Source organism: Hyaena hyaena, unplaced genomic scaffold (genome assembly GCF_003009895.1).
Source record: "Hyaena hyaena isolate Hyena2069 unplaced genomic scaffold, ASM300989v1 scaffold_18, whole genome shotgun sequence".
NCBI lineage: Eukaryota > Metazoa > Chordata > Mammalia > Carnivora > Hyaenidae > Hyaena > Hyaena hyaena.
The window spans coordinates 6982772-6998111 of record NW_024080649.1 but is presented as its reverse complement, the minus strand read 5'-3'; the positions used below and the strand labels follow the sequence as shown (position 1 = coordinate 6998111).

The following is a 15340-nucleotide window of genomic DNA, read 5'->3' as shown; positions in this document are numbered from 1 at the left end:
TTTTTTTGTGCAATTGTGAATGGGATCAGTTTCTTGATTTCTCTTTCTGTTGCTTCATTGTTGGTGTATAAAAATGCAACCGATTTCTGTACATTGATTTTGTACCCTGCAACTTTGCTGAATTCTTGGATCAGTTCTAGTAGGCTTCTGATGGAGTCTGTCGGGTTTTCTATGTAGGATATCATGTCATCTGCGAAAAGTGAAAGTTTGACTTCTTCTTTGCCAATTCTGATGCCTTTATTTCCTTTTGTTGTCTGATAGCTGTTGCTAGGACTTCCAGTTAATTTTTTTTTTAAGTTTATTTATTTGTTTTTGAAAGAGACAGAAAGCGAGAAAGAGAGAGACAGAGAATCCTGAACAGGCTTCATGCTGTCAACACAGAGCCTGACATGGGGCTCCAACTCACTAATTGTGAGATCATGATCTGAGCCAAAATCAAGAATCTGATGCTTAATTGACTGAGCAATCAGGCACCTCAGTTAAGAGTCTGTTTTTTTTGTTTGTTTGTTTGTTTTTTGTTTTGTCTCTTTTGTTCTTTGTTCAATCTTTATTTTCAAAATTAGGTAGTTGCCTTTTTCTTTTTTTATTTCTAAGAGGCAATTATGTATTAGGGAGAATAGCCTTTTGCCTTTGATATAAGTTGTGTCCAGTTTAGCATTTTTTTCAATTTGTGGATTTTGTTTTTGTTTTTTAAATTTTTCAAATGTTTTATTAATTTTGAGACAGAGAGAGACAGACAGCATGAGCAGAGGAGGGTCAGAGAGAGAGGGAGACACAGAATTCGAAGACTGGCTCCAGGCTCTGAGCTAGCTGTCAGCACAGAGCCCAACGCAGGGCTCGAACCCACAAACTGCAAGATCATGACCTGAGCTGAGGTCAGATGCTTACCCCACTGAGCCACCCAGGTGCCCCATGTGGATGTTTTTTTTTGTTTTGTATGCATAATTTTTTAAACATTTATGCAGTCAAATTTATCAGTCATTTCTTTTATGGCTTCTGAATATTGACTGATGGGTACAAAAGTCTCTCCTACTTTAAGATAAATTTGAGGTATAGATCCAATCCCCTGCCCCATTGGCTATGTTTTCCTTGTAAAATGAGAAGCTACTTTATCATAAGCTCTTTTCTCATGGTATGGGAGTCTCTTTCATAATTTGCTGGTTTTTTGTGTTGGCTCTGTTGATTCATGTTCATTCATGTTCCCACTGTTTTGCTTGCTAAGGTTTATAATATTTAAAAGTATATATTAATATATGGAAGGGCTGCTCCCTTTATTTTTATTTCTCTTTTGGGCTATTCTTATTTGTTTTTCTATTTGAACTTTAAAATTTCATATCTAAAAATAAAGAAAAAGTTTCATATCTAATTATACACACATGTGTTGGTGTTTTTATTGGAATTGTTTTAATAAAAACTGAAGTATATAACACACATACATAAAAGTGAAAAAGTTTTATGTATACAGCCTGATGAGTATCACAAAGCAAACACATAGTAAAGTGCTACTCAAATCTAAAACTAGAACATTAGCAATGTGCAGAAGACCCCTCTAGACCTCAGCCTCATCTGAAAAGTAGTCATCATCCTTGTTTCTTATGTCATAGCTGGCTTTGTTATTTAAAAAACAAAACCTGTATATACATGTACTCTTTTGTATAAGGATGGCTTCTTTGATTAACAGTGTATCTGTGAGGTTTATTTATCTTTTCTCCTGTTGATGGATGTTTAAGTTGTTCTAGATTTTGACTGTCATGAATAACATGGCTGTGGCCACGGACAGCTTTTGGTATAACACTGGGGTTTTGGTGTCCACATACACACATTCCTTTTGGATATTTACTTATAGGAGGAATGTCTGGGCCATGGGATATGTATGTGTTCAATTTCAGAAAATATCAGGAGCCCAGTTTTGTGAACACATGTGTAGCAATTTACCCTCCTTCCGGTGGTATCTGAGGATTCCAGTTATGTCCGTCCCTGCAATACTTGGTTTTGTTGGTCTTTTAAATTCCATTCATTCTAGTGTGTCTTTGGTAATTGATTGTGGTTTTAATTTTCACTTCTGTAATGACTGATGAGTTTGAGCACCTTAAATTTTTTTGATGTTTATTATTTTTGAGAGAGAGCAAGAGAGAAAGAGAGAGTACATGAACATGAGCAGGGGAGGGGCAGAGAGAGAGACACACAGAATCCAAAGCAGGGTCCAGGCTATGAGCTGTCAGCACAGAGCCCGACATGGGGCTCGAACCCACAAACCATGAGATCATGACTGAGCCCAAGTCTGACCCTCAACCGATTGAGTCACCCAGCCGCCCCCAGTTTTAACACTTTAAAAAAATGTATGTATTGGCCATTTAAATACCCTCTTTTGTGAAATGTATTAAGATTGCTTTGAATTTGCACATTAACTTCAGAGAAAGGACATATATATTATGATGTTGAATCTTCCTATCAAGAACATTGTCATGCCATTAAAAAAAAAAGAAATCTTTCTATGTCCTTCAGTATTGTTTACAGGTTTTTAGTAAATACCTTGCATATTTTTTGATAAGTTTATTCCTAGACATTTTTTCTTTTTTATGGAGTCTTTTCTGTCCCTTGTTTGGTTTCTTAGTCAATTTCTTGGATGTTCTAAGCTTATAATCATATCATATATAAATGGAAAAATTTTACCTCATATCGAATTCTTATATCTCTGATTTTTTTTTTTAGTTTATTTAATTGCATTGACTAGAAACTTCTGTATAATGGTAGTGGGCACTTGTGCCTGTGCTCTGACTTTAGTGAGAATGCTTCTGGTGTCTTCCAGTTAAGCAAAATACTGGCTTTTATCTGAGTTTTATATTTTATAGTGTTAAGGAATTATTTATCATTTCCTACTTGAATGAGGATTTTTTAAAATCAGAAAATGGTGTTGAATTTTGTCAAATGTTTATTACATTTATGGATCTCCTAGGATCTATTATTATATTGTATTAAGAAGTTTCCTAATATTGGGGTGCCTGAGTGGCTCAGTTGATTAAGCATTCCACTCTTGATTCAGCTCAGGTCATGATCTCATGGTTTGTGGTGAGTTTGAGACCCATGTGGGGCTCTGTGCTGGCAGGGTGGGGCCTGCTTGGGATTCTCTCCTTGTCCCTCTCTCTCTGCCCCTTCCCCACTCTTGTGTGTGCACACATGCTCTCTCTCTCTTTCAAATAAATATTTTAAAATTTTTTAATGTTTTATTTCTGAGAGAGAGAGAGAGAGAGACAGTGTGAGCAGGGAAGGGTCAGAGAGAGAGGGAGATACAGAATCTGAAATAGGCTCCAGGCTCTGAGCTAGCTGTCAGCACAGAACTTGATGTGGGACTCGAACCCGCGAACTGTGAGATCATGACCTGAGCCGAAGTTGGTTGCTTAACCGACTGAGCCACCTAGGTTCCCCTAAAATAAATATTTTAAAAAACATTTAAAAAATAGGATTTACAAAAAAAAATAGTTTTACTAATATTGAACCACCCTTGCACTCTTAGAATAAATTCTCTGTGGTCTTTTAATATGCTATGCCATCCTACTGGAGAGGCTTTGTTGACTGAGCCAATTGCCACTGTGAACTCCTCTGGAGAGAGCCTGTGGATGTTACAGAGTCATTACATATAGGCTGATAGGGCCTTTCCTAAAGTAAGGAAACATTGGTTTGGTTTTCTTCCAGGAAAGCCAGCTCCAAATTCTTTCCTGGTGTAATGGCAATAGAAACTCAGGTTGGGGCGCCTGGCTGGCTCAGTAGAGTATGTAGCTCTTGATCTTTGGGTCGTGAGTTCAAGCTTCACATTGGGGAGTTTAAGATTACTTTAAAAAAAAAAGAAAAGAAACTGGGATTTTCCACCAGTTTAGCAATTTAGGAAAAACTGCATGATTTTAGCCTTTTTCAGTTTAGCTCCATTGTTGTTTTGATTAATTTCAAAACAAAACAAAACATATCAAAACTCTCCAAAACATAACTAAACAATCTTTATTATACTCAGTTTTGTTTATGTAATACCTCAGAGGATGTTGCAATGGTGTTTAGACTCTCTGAATTATTATAAATACAAACTTGGGACTCACTGTACTAATTTTTTTCAAGAAGGAGGAAAAAGTTAAAAAAGTCTGGGTCTTGGTCACTGGAGGAATATAGTGCTCAATGCACAGAAGAGGCATCTACTTGGTAATGTAGCCCAGTGGTTAAGACAGTAGCTTCTAGGCCAGTTTGTCTTGGCTTAAATCCTGACTCTTTGATTTCCTACTACTTACGTGATCTCAGACAAGTTACTTTACCTCTCTGGTCCTCAGTTTTCTCATCAAAAAATGAGGATGACAAAAGTTCCTACTTCTAGCCTTGGTATGAGGAGTCAATGAGTTTAGTACATGGCAAGTTCCTTGGCAATAAATGAGGGAGAGCAGTGCCTGGGTGGTTCAATTGGTTGAGTGTCCAACTCTTGGTTTCAGCTCAGGTCATGATCTTGCTGTTCGTGAGTTTGAACCCCATGTGGGGCTCCATGCTGACAGCGTGAAGCCTGCTTGGGATTCTCTCTCTGACCTTCCCATGCTCACTCTCTGTCTCTCTCTCAAAGATAAATAAATAAACATTTAAAAACATGTAGAAGAGCCTGAGTGGGGTTTAAAGCATCCAGTGGGGATTGAACCAGGTGGTCTCCCCTACCCAGTACCCCCCTGACCTTCGCTGCCCTCAGTCATCATGCAGATATCTTCAGGGTGTGCTTAGGCAAATGACCAGCAAGTTCTCAAGAGGAGGGGCATCTACAATGAGCAAAATATGAAAAAAAAAATCTCCATTTGTCAGTGTCTGGGCTACAGACACCAAAGGAATGAAATATTCCTTCAGGTTGATATTTCAGATAAGGAATTTGTAGAGTTAATGAAGAAGAGCTGGTCCAACGCTCTTGGCCCTGAGCAGGTTTTTCTGTAGTCTTTAATTCTGAGGCTCCCTCAGAGTGGAGTTGCTACACCGTAGGCCAGGTGTGTGTTTAACTTCATTAGAATTGCCAAACAGTCTTCTGAAATGATTGTACTGGTTTACATTCCCAAGGGTGATGTGTGAGAGTTATAGCTGTTCTGTGTCCTCGTGAGCTGGGGTATTTTCTTGGTGATAGTCATTTTCTTTGCTGCACAGAGAGGATGACCCTCTGCGGAGGTGACCATCCATGGCACTGTCAGGCTGAAGACCCTCCAGCTACTGGCTTCTGCCTCATTCCTGTTTGCTTTGATGTGTTTTCTTTTATTCTGTTCCAAGGAAGTTTTCAGGCACTAAGGTTTGCTGGAGTCCCTTTATCCACTATCCCTTTCTTCCAAGAGCAAAGCTAGTGTGGAGCCTCTACACTCTGTTCTTCCACTCTTGAGTCTCCTTGCTTGTCAGAGGTCAGAGGTTGAGGTTAAGGGTTGGAGGTCAGAGGTCAGAGTTCTTCAGAGGGACAGCAGCAGGTTTCTTAAAGCAGAAGCTGTTCAGAGCATTTAGGGGTCCCACGTGAGCAGCTCCACACTGAGTTTCTTTCTTCTTTCACAATCCAGTGAAGTATTTTCCTCACAGATCTCTATTGATGGTGCAAAAGCAACAGCAATAAAGGAAACCATTGAAAAATAAAAGAGGAGGCATAAAAATTTTCCAAAACTCATTTTTACTGCTATTTATAATAGTGAATAATGATAATAGTATATACTGAGCTACTGTGCACTCTACACCAGCTCATGTTCTGAACTTTCCATACATAGAAAACTCTGCAAATCCTCACATAACCCTTTGAGGTTGGAATTTCATATCAAGCCCATTTTATAGATGAGGAGCCTGAGGCAAAAAGAGAATCCTCACCCCTCCTAGAATTTGAACTCAGGCATTTGTAGCTTCAGAGTCTCTATCTTACCTGCACGTTTTTTCCTTAGGGTCATTCACATTTTGGAAACAGTGCATATTTTTAAAATATCACCTGCCATAAATGGATGGCCGCAACAATGAATACTCTGATAACATAGCATAACTCTAACTTGTTCCTGTTTCTCCTCCTTCATCCCCATTCTTTAAAAATGGTTTGTGCTTTTGGTTTCATATTTAAGAAAATTTTGTCCACTTCAAAGTCATAACAATTTTCTCCTAGATTTTCTTCTAGAATTTTTGTAGTTTTAGGTTTTACAATTAACCTTATGATCCATTTCAGACTCTTTTTATGCAAGGCATGGGGTAAGAGTTACAATTAATTAATTAATTAAGTTGTCTAGGGATGTTCAATAGTTTCTGCAGAACTGGTTGAAAGGACTCCTTTGTCCTGTTTTCTCTGAGTCTTTCTTTTCTCAGTAAATGGGAGGGTTAATTCACAGAGATGCCACAAGGAGTAAAAGGTATAATCAGTTTGCTACACCAGAGGTAAACCCATTGGCCCATGGTCAGCACTCAAAAAATAGCAGTTAGTTCTAAGATTATGCCAATGGCTTTCCAGCAGTTTGGCATTAAAGTTTCCAGTTTTCTTTCTGCAAATGTAAATAGCAATACAATAGATATTCCAGGCATACAGCTTTCATCCTTCTTTAAAATTATTTTAGGGTATATTTATGGATCTTTATCCATACTACAAATTAGCACTAAAAATGTTGGGAGCCCTGGGCTCTGGAAGCCATGCATTGCTTTTCACTTAGCTCTGCTTCCAACCAGAGGGCACTTCTTGGGACAGTTAAGAAAGTGGAATCATTGCCTTTCTTTGGAAACCTTTTCAGCCTCCTGACCCCCCACTCACCCTGGGGTCCCCTGGTTAGTGTTTCTCATCTTCCCTTTAGCTGCACACACTTTCTATGATACTGTTTTCTACTCATTTATTTAAACCTGTTGCCTCCCCCACTGCCCTGTGTGTCTTTTTTTTTTTTTTTTTTTTTTCCTGAGATAGAGAGAGACAGCGTGAGCAGGGGAGGATCAGAGAGAGAGGGAGACACAGAATCTGAAACAGGCTCCAGGCTCTGAGCTGGCTGTCAGCACAGAGCCCGATGTGGGGCTTAAACCCAGGAACCGTGAGATCATGACCTGAGCCAAAGTCTGATGCTTAACTGACTGAGCCACCCAGGTGCCCCTTGTGTGGTTCTTACTGACACCACAGCTCACCAGTTTCCAGCACAGCGGCTGTGCATAGTGGACTCTTAGTATAATGGTGACTATCAGAATGGCATCTAGTACTGCTGCTTGATGTGTGGACTCCTTTGAGTTGAGCCATCTGATGACAGCATCCTTCTGGCACTGGTGGCTGGTGTCACCTTGCTTCCATGACATCTCCTCATTTAAGGTTTACTCTAAGTGAGGGCATTGTAGCGCTGGTTAATGTTGTATGGTGTTACAGGGCACCTGGATTCTGTATTAAGTAATGTTGGATCCCAGACCGAGGAAATTACTTTTCTGTTCTTTTTCAGCCCTTCTTCTCTAGGAAGAGTTTCTCAGCCTCAGCGCTATTGACATTTGGGGCTGGAAAATTCTTTGTTGTCAAGGGGCCTGTACGTTGTAGGGCATTTGCAGCATCTCTGGCCTATGTACACTAGATGCCAGTAGCACCCCCACCCTTAGCTGTGATAGCCAAAAATACCTCTTATCATTGCCAAATGTCACCTGGGGGACAGAGTCCAGCTCCTGGTTGAGAACTACTTCTCTGGGGAAAAGACTCAGTCTGTGCCAGTATATTTGAGAGACTTCTATAACCCTTGCTAATCTTAATCTCTCTTTTCCAAAAGGAGGGAGCAGATCCCTAGCTCAGAGCCTTCAGCAGGCAAAGCTTTCTCACCAGGATTTAATTATATTGTTTTGCTTTCCTTGATGTCCCTTTGTCATTTTGGCAAGAGAGAACTCTTTTTCTCTTGATGAGTGTTATAAAGTTTTCTTTACAAATTAATTTAAATGAAAAGCCTAGTGGATCTAGAGGAATATATGTCAGTATATGTAAATACGGCCCAAATAGTGTGCTAGACACCTGGCTCCTAGAAGAGGCTGTGTAATGCGTCTTCCTGTTTTAGCGATTCGGTCATCTGTGGCAGTGGGCAGGTGTTCATGTTTTGTTTCACCCAGGACAATATGCCAGCTTGGGTGATGCCCTGGGGATCCTGTATGAGTGCCAATCCTCCCAGATGGCTGTGTATGATGATCACATACATGCAGCACCTGCCAGAAATGTACAGCTCGCTGCAAGCATTTGGTCTGTGGACTCAGGAGTGGATCTTCTTGATAAAATCTTCCAGGTGACTTTGGATCACAGGGGTTAAGGCAGTGCCTATCTGAATCCTACCCGGTTTTGTCTGGAAACAAGCATTCGAAAACAGATCACACAGGCCTGAAGCCCTTGATGATTTCATAGAGAGGTCAAATGTGGGAGGAAAGCAAATACTTCATTCATATCAGACATCTTGGCAAAACTGCTGATCTGTTATTGCCTCTGCTTGCTTTGTGGGAAAAGGCTTGATCAGATAGCAAAGTAAGTGAGAATATCACACTTAGCAACCCTTGATGAATTAATGGGTCTAGACATTAAGCATCAGTGGCTGTCAACATCAAAAAAGAATGAATATCAGAGACATTACACACTTCCTGTTGAAAGATCCCAATTCCACTTGTAGTGGGGACAAAGAGTTTGAGCTGGAGTCTGAGCCAGCTGCCAATGTGCAGAAACAGAGGACAAAGGAACATATTGAATTATACTGTGAGTGTGCAGTCAACAATGTCTGGATTGGAGACACTCTAGAGAGCAAATATCCTGGGTTCTTCAACAGATGAATTATAAGGGAAAGAATGGGATGGAGGAGAAACCCCATAGATTAAGAGAGGCCTTAAAGATATGTGAAATTTTAAAAAAGGACAAAGCTTGAGAACTGTAGTGTCGAGGGGTGCAAACTTGATAAAAAGTGTGGTTGATAAAGCCATAAAAAATACAACAAGGTGAATGCTGTCATGGAGTGGTGGTTAAATTTTTTGGGAAGAGCTATGATTAGAATAGTTCTCATGGAGGGGCTTTTTGGGTGCCAGGCCAACCTTTCTATTTCTTGATTGGGTGGTTATTATAAGGCATAGTTTTCTGTACATTTGCTTTATGCTATCTATAGCTGTGTTTTATTTTAAATATTTAATATTTTAATATTTTACTTTATATTATTATTTTTTAAAAGTAATCTCTACACCTGGCATGGGGCTCGAACTTACAACCCCGAGATCAAGAGTCACATACTGTAGCAATTGAGCCAGCCAGGCAACCCTATCTCTGTTTTATTTTAAAATAAAAAGTTTTTAAAAAGCAATATACTTTAAAAAATAATATGCAACCTTTCATAGGCAAAAAGACAAAGTTTGAAAAACATGTTTCCCTTGGGGCGCCTGGGTGGCTTAGTCGGTTAAGCATCCAACTTTCGCTTAGGTCATGATCTCGCGGTTCGTGGGTTCGGGCCCCGCGTCAGGCTCTGTGCTGACTGCCAGCTCAGAGCCTGGAGCCTGTTTCAGTCTGTGACTCCCTCTCTCTCTGACCCTCCCCTGCTCACGCTGTCTCTCTCTCTCCTAGAAATAAATAAAACATAAAAAAAAAAAATTAAAAAAAAAAAAAAAAAGAAAAACATGTTTCCCTTTTAAAATATAAAAAGTTTAAAGATAAAGCTAATAAAAATGTTTTATCTTGAGGGAGAGGGAAATAATGTGGGAGAGAGATAGGGACTGGAAGCTAGGAGCTTCTGAACCTACTTTTTCATAGTTTTTATTTAGGAATTATGCATTTTATATAATTAAAATAAAAAAAATTTAAATTCCCCAAAATAACAGATGAAAATGCATGGTTTTTTTGACTAACAGTTCCAGTAGGGAGATAACTGAAGATAGAAAAAAACACAAAGAAATCTTAAACTGCATGGACTTAAGCCATCTGGGTCGCTTTGTCCGTTAAGTGTCTGACTTCGGCTCAGGTCATGATCTCACGATTCGTGGGTTTGAGCCCTGCATCAGGCTCTGTGCTTGACAGCTCAGAGCCTGAAGCTTGCTTGCTTCAGATTCTGTGTCCCCCTCTCTCTCTGCCCCTCCCCTGCTTGCATTCTGTCTCTCTCTTTCAAAAATAAACAAACTTTAGGGGCACTTGGGTGGCTCAGTCAGTTAAGCATCCGACTTCAACTCAGGTCATGATATCACAGCTTGTGAGTTCAAGTCCTGTGTTGGGCTCTGTGCTGACAGCTTAGAACCTGGAGCCTGCTTCAGATTCTGTGTCTTCCTCTCTCTCTGCCCCTCTGCTGCTTGTATTCTTTCTCTCTCTCTTGCTCTCTCTCAAAAATAAACATTAAAAAAATTAAAAAACAAAAATAAATATTAAAAAAGTTATAATATCAGTGTTACCATTTTGAAACTACTCTCCGTATAGAAGGATAAAACAAATAATCATCTTAAGTGTCATTAAGAAACAAGATTTTCAGCACAAGACAAAAGAAATGCAAATAACCCAAAGAAGTTTAAAAAAAACCTTTATAATTATAATGATTTATCTACAAATTAATTATTTTTCTGTTTCTTAAAAACGTTAATTTCCTAGTAGGTCTGTCTACCTGAAAAGCTTATAGACACTGAACCAGGTAGTCATAAGCACCCCTGTTGTTCAGACTGTGGTTTCTAAGTACCAGTCCCCACTTAAAGAGCTCCTTGGAAAAGTAGCTGATTTCTAGTCTGAGGCAGAAATGTCCAAGATGAGGCAGAAATGTCCAGTCATGCTTGAAAGCAAGGAAGTTATTGAAGAGTCCTGGAGTCCTGTCAGTAGAACAGGACTTTACTGTAAGGAGCTCCCACTAGCCTAATGATGAAATAATTTTGAACATCGAGAAGAATAATAAACTGCCACTTTGGAAAACAACTTGGCAATTTCTTACTGGTAAAGCCCCAGCTATCATGTGACCTAGTGACTCACTCCTAGGTATTTCCCTAATAAAAACAAAAATACATGTCCACAAATGTCCACTGAAGACCATCTGGATGCCAATGTATACAGCTTTATTCATGCTTGCAAAAACCTAGAAGAACACAAATGTCTATCAACTGAGAAATGGATAAACTGTGATGGATTACTAACTCAGTAATAAAAGGAACAGACCGCTGCTACACTCAGTAACATGAATCCCCAACACATTCACTAAATGAAAGAAGACACAACAGAAATGGCACCATACTATATGATTCTGTTTATATAATATTTTTTAAGGAGAAATCCTACTAGGAACAGCAATTAGATAAATGATCGCCAGAGGTGTAGGGTGGGGAAGGGGATTGGCTGCAAAGGGATCCAAGGAAAGTTTTTGGGGTCATAGAAATATTTCCAGATCTCAGAATAGTGTTGGTGTATATATTTGTTAAAACTCCTCAAACTGCACACTTAAAGAGGGTGAGCTTTAGTGTATATCAATTATACCTCAATAAATCTGACTTAAAAGTAACTTTAATGGGTTGATGGGGCGCCTGGGTGGCCTAGTCGGTTAGGCGTCCGACTTTCGCTTAGGTCATGATCTCGCGGTTCATGGGTTCGAGCCCCGCGTCGGGCTCTGTGCTGACTGCCAGCTCAGAGCCTGGAGCCTGTTCTAGTCTGTGACTCCCTCTCTCTCTGACCCTCCCCTGCTCACGCTGTCTCTCTCTCTCTCTCCTAGAAATAAATAAAACATTTAAAAAAAAAAAAGTAACTTTAATGGGTTGAAATATATAAATTAAAAGATTAATAAATGTAAAATGATACTGAAAAATCATCATTAGTTACCTTTGGAGGATTCTAGGAAAGAACTCATTTTGAAAACTGGTAGGTAAGTCAAGGGAAAGAATCAAACTTTTATCCTGCTTTTTATATACAGACCAAACTTTGAGATAAGAAAATAGATGGGGAGGGAAACTATTCTAGGAGAATCACATTAATAAATGTAGAAGGAAAGATAGAAGCAGAAAGTCACCACCTGGATTGACTAATGGAATACTGATGATGGCTAGAATCATCAATGTTTGATGAAAGGCTGATGGAGAACTTTGTAATAGATGAATCACCGAGAAAGAACATGGCATTAGCTCACTAAGTGGGATGAGAAAACATGTTGTGCCTCCTGCTGTAAGGCAGCAGGAAAGTTACACTCCAGCCCAATGAAACTTTTTGAGTATTGAAGTATGCAGAGATAAATACATTGAATGACATTCCAAGGATGCAATCAGCCAAATCCAGAATGTGGTAAGTCTATAGGACCAATGAACTTGTTTTTTCACCAACAACAAAAAGGGAAAGTAAAGTTTTATAGAATAAAAAGTCTTAAGAGTTGAGAACTTACTACAGATCTACAGAAATCCAGATGATCTGTTACTGACATCAACGTAGACATCTAGATCTATGGTCAGCTGAGTTTTGCCGAGGGTGCCAACACCATCCAATGGAGGGGAAATGGTCATTTAAAAAAAGGTGGTGCTGAGACAACTGGCCACATGCAAAAGAATGAAATTGGGCCCTTACCTCATACCATATATAAACATTAACTCCAAATCCATCACAGACTTAAATATAAGAGCTAAACCTATAGGGGCGCCTGGGTGGCTTAGTCGGTTAAGCGTCCGACTTTCGCTTAGGTCATGATCTCACGGTTTGTAGGTTCGAGCCCCGCGTCAGACTCTGTGCTGACTGCCAGCTCGGAGCCTGGAGCCTGTTTCAGTCTGTGACTCCCTCTCTCTCTGGCCCACCCCTGCTCATGCTGTCTCTCTTTCTCTCTCCTAGAAATAAATTAAAAACATTAAAAAAAAAAAAAAGCTAAAACTATAGAACTCTTAGAATAAAAAATAAAATATGTAAATCTTTGTGACCTTGGATTAGGCAACAGTTTCCTAGGTGGGACCCTAAAAAAGCAAAAAAGACAAGCAAATCAAGCAAAGACAACCAAAAAAGAAAAAAGGAAAAAAGATAAATTGGACTTCATGAAACTTAAAAACTTTTGTGCTTGCTGGGACACGAGCAAGAAAGTGAAAAGACAGCCCACAAAATGGGAGAACATAGTTACAAATCATATATCTGTTAAGAATCCAGCACCCAGGATGTATAAAGAACTCTCACAACTCAAAACGATAGGGATGCCTGGCTGACCCAACTAGTGGAGCATGCGACTCTTGATCTTGGCATTTTGAGTTCAAGCCCCATGTTAGGTGTGGAGATTACTTAAAAATGAAGTCTTAAAAAATAAAAAATAAAAAGATAAGCTAATTTAAAAACAGGCAAAGGGCTTGAATAGACATTTCACTAAAGAAGATAAACAAATAGCCAATAAGCACATGAAAAGATGTTCAACATCTGTAGTCATCAGGAAAACACAAGTACAAAATACATGAGATAGCATTTCACACCCACTGATGGGTATAATAAAAAAGACACCGAATACCAAATGTTGATAAAGATGTGGAGAAATCAGAACCTCATTCACTGCTGATGGGATATGCCCTTTGGAAACTGCTTTGGAAAACAGACAGAATGGTTCCCTCAAAAAGTGAAACACAGAGTGACCATATGACCTGGCAACCATGTTCCTGGGAATATACCCAAGAGAAAACATATGTCCATACAATGTTCATAGCAGCATTACTCATAATAGCCCCCTAGTGAGAACAACTCAAATGTCTATCAGCTAATGAAGGACTAGAGAAAATGTGTATCCATACAATGGAATATTATTTGACAATAAAAAGGAATGAGGTACTGGTCTCAGCGGTAAGATGGTTTTGTCGTGAGTATTGCCATGTGGTATTGACAGTGACAGAACCAGAGCTGCTCCACGATGAAGTAAAGAGGGAACCAGGAAAGATTACAATGAAGCCTGTAACTGTTATACAAAGGACAAAGATATGTGTCCTAAAAATACGAGCTGTAGTGAGAATCGAGCAGCCACTTTAAGGATGCTTAGAATGTTCAAGAAAGTTCTTGGAGATCGCCAGCAGCGAAGTTGAATGACGGTTTTGCCTGGGGACATCTATGGGAAGGCAAATGTCCCCTATCTCTAGGGAATGCCATGGTAGCGTGTCACAGTTTCCAGAGAGCCCTAGAAATGGGTCAAAAAATTTTCAGTCACAATAGGAGTTCAGGAATGGTAATAGAACATGAGAAAATAACAGAAACAGATTTTGAGAAGCAGGATTTTTGGAAAGTGGTTTTCTGCATAGAGTGTGCCCTACCTGCCATTGCTTCAAAATCACCAAAGCAGACTATTTAGCAATGCTGGGTCATTATCCAGAACCACAGTCTGTGGCCAGTGACATTCCACCCATGTGCATGACTCTGGGGGAATGAGGTCTTTGCCTTTATTATGAAGACTGTATTGAGAAGTCACTTTGGTTTCTTCGTTCGGGCTCCCAAGATGGCTCCTGATCACCAAAATGACTGTCTGGCTTGTAGAAATGCCAAAGCACTTAAAGCAAAGAAAGAAGATGGGAATAAAACATTTAAAGAAGGAAACTATAAGCTGGCATGTGAACTGTACCCAGAAGCCTTGGGGACAGACCTCAACAATATAAAAACAAATGCTGAATTCCACTATAGTTGGGGTACAGATCACTCCAAGCTTAGGAAAGGAGATGGTGCAATAGAAGATTGCACAAATGCATTGAAGCTTGATGCCACTCACTTAAAAGTCTCCTCAGGAAAAGCTTAGTGTAACATGGACACAGAACCATGTGAAGAGGCAGTGCACAACTGTGGAACAGGATAGACAATGGAGAAAACAGAAGAACATACACAGCTCCTAAAAAACGCACAGCTGGAGTGAAGAAAAGCAAGGAAAGATTACTACAAGATTCTGGGAGTGGACACGATTGCCTCTGAGGACTAGATCAGGAAAACTTACCAAAAATGAGCTTTGAAGCACCATCCAGATGGGCACAGGAGAACCAGTGCTGAAGTTTAGAAGGAGGAGAAAAAGTTCAAGGAAGTCAGAGAAGCTTTTACTATCCTCACTGGTCCCACGAAGACGACATACTCTGACAGTGGGCAGGACCCAGATGAGGAAGGCATGAATATGGGCGACTTTGATGCAAACTGTATTTTCTCTGGCATTCTTGGGTGGTGCTGGACCTTCAGCTTTGAAACATCTGGTCCAGGGAATTTCCTTTTTCAATTTGACTCACAAGAGGAAACCATCTCAGCATGAACTTGAATGTGGACACAATTCACCTCCTCTCTTCATTTCTCCTTGTACTTGCAACAGCTTCTTTTCCTCAGTTTGATACCCTGGGTGTTTGTGTGAGTGAGGTGAAGGAAAGCGTGTGGGAGGGTGGACAGGAAAGTAGCTTGTGAATTTTTGTTTGACTGTTTAACTTGATTTAA

At 39.8% G+C, this 15340-nt stretch overlaps 1 protein-coding gene and 1 pseudogene across 2 annotated transcripts in view; both read left to right on the top strand.

The window, feature by feature from the left end:
• IL34 (interleukin 34) overlaps nucleotides 1–15340 on the top strand; it is a 61240-nt gene that overhangs the window by 29379 nt on the left and 16521 nt on the right. The window lies entirely within an intron of this gene.
• Nucleotides 13825–15164, top strand: LOC120224414 (annotated as a pseudogene).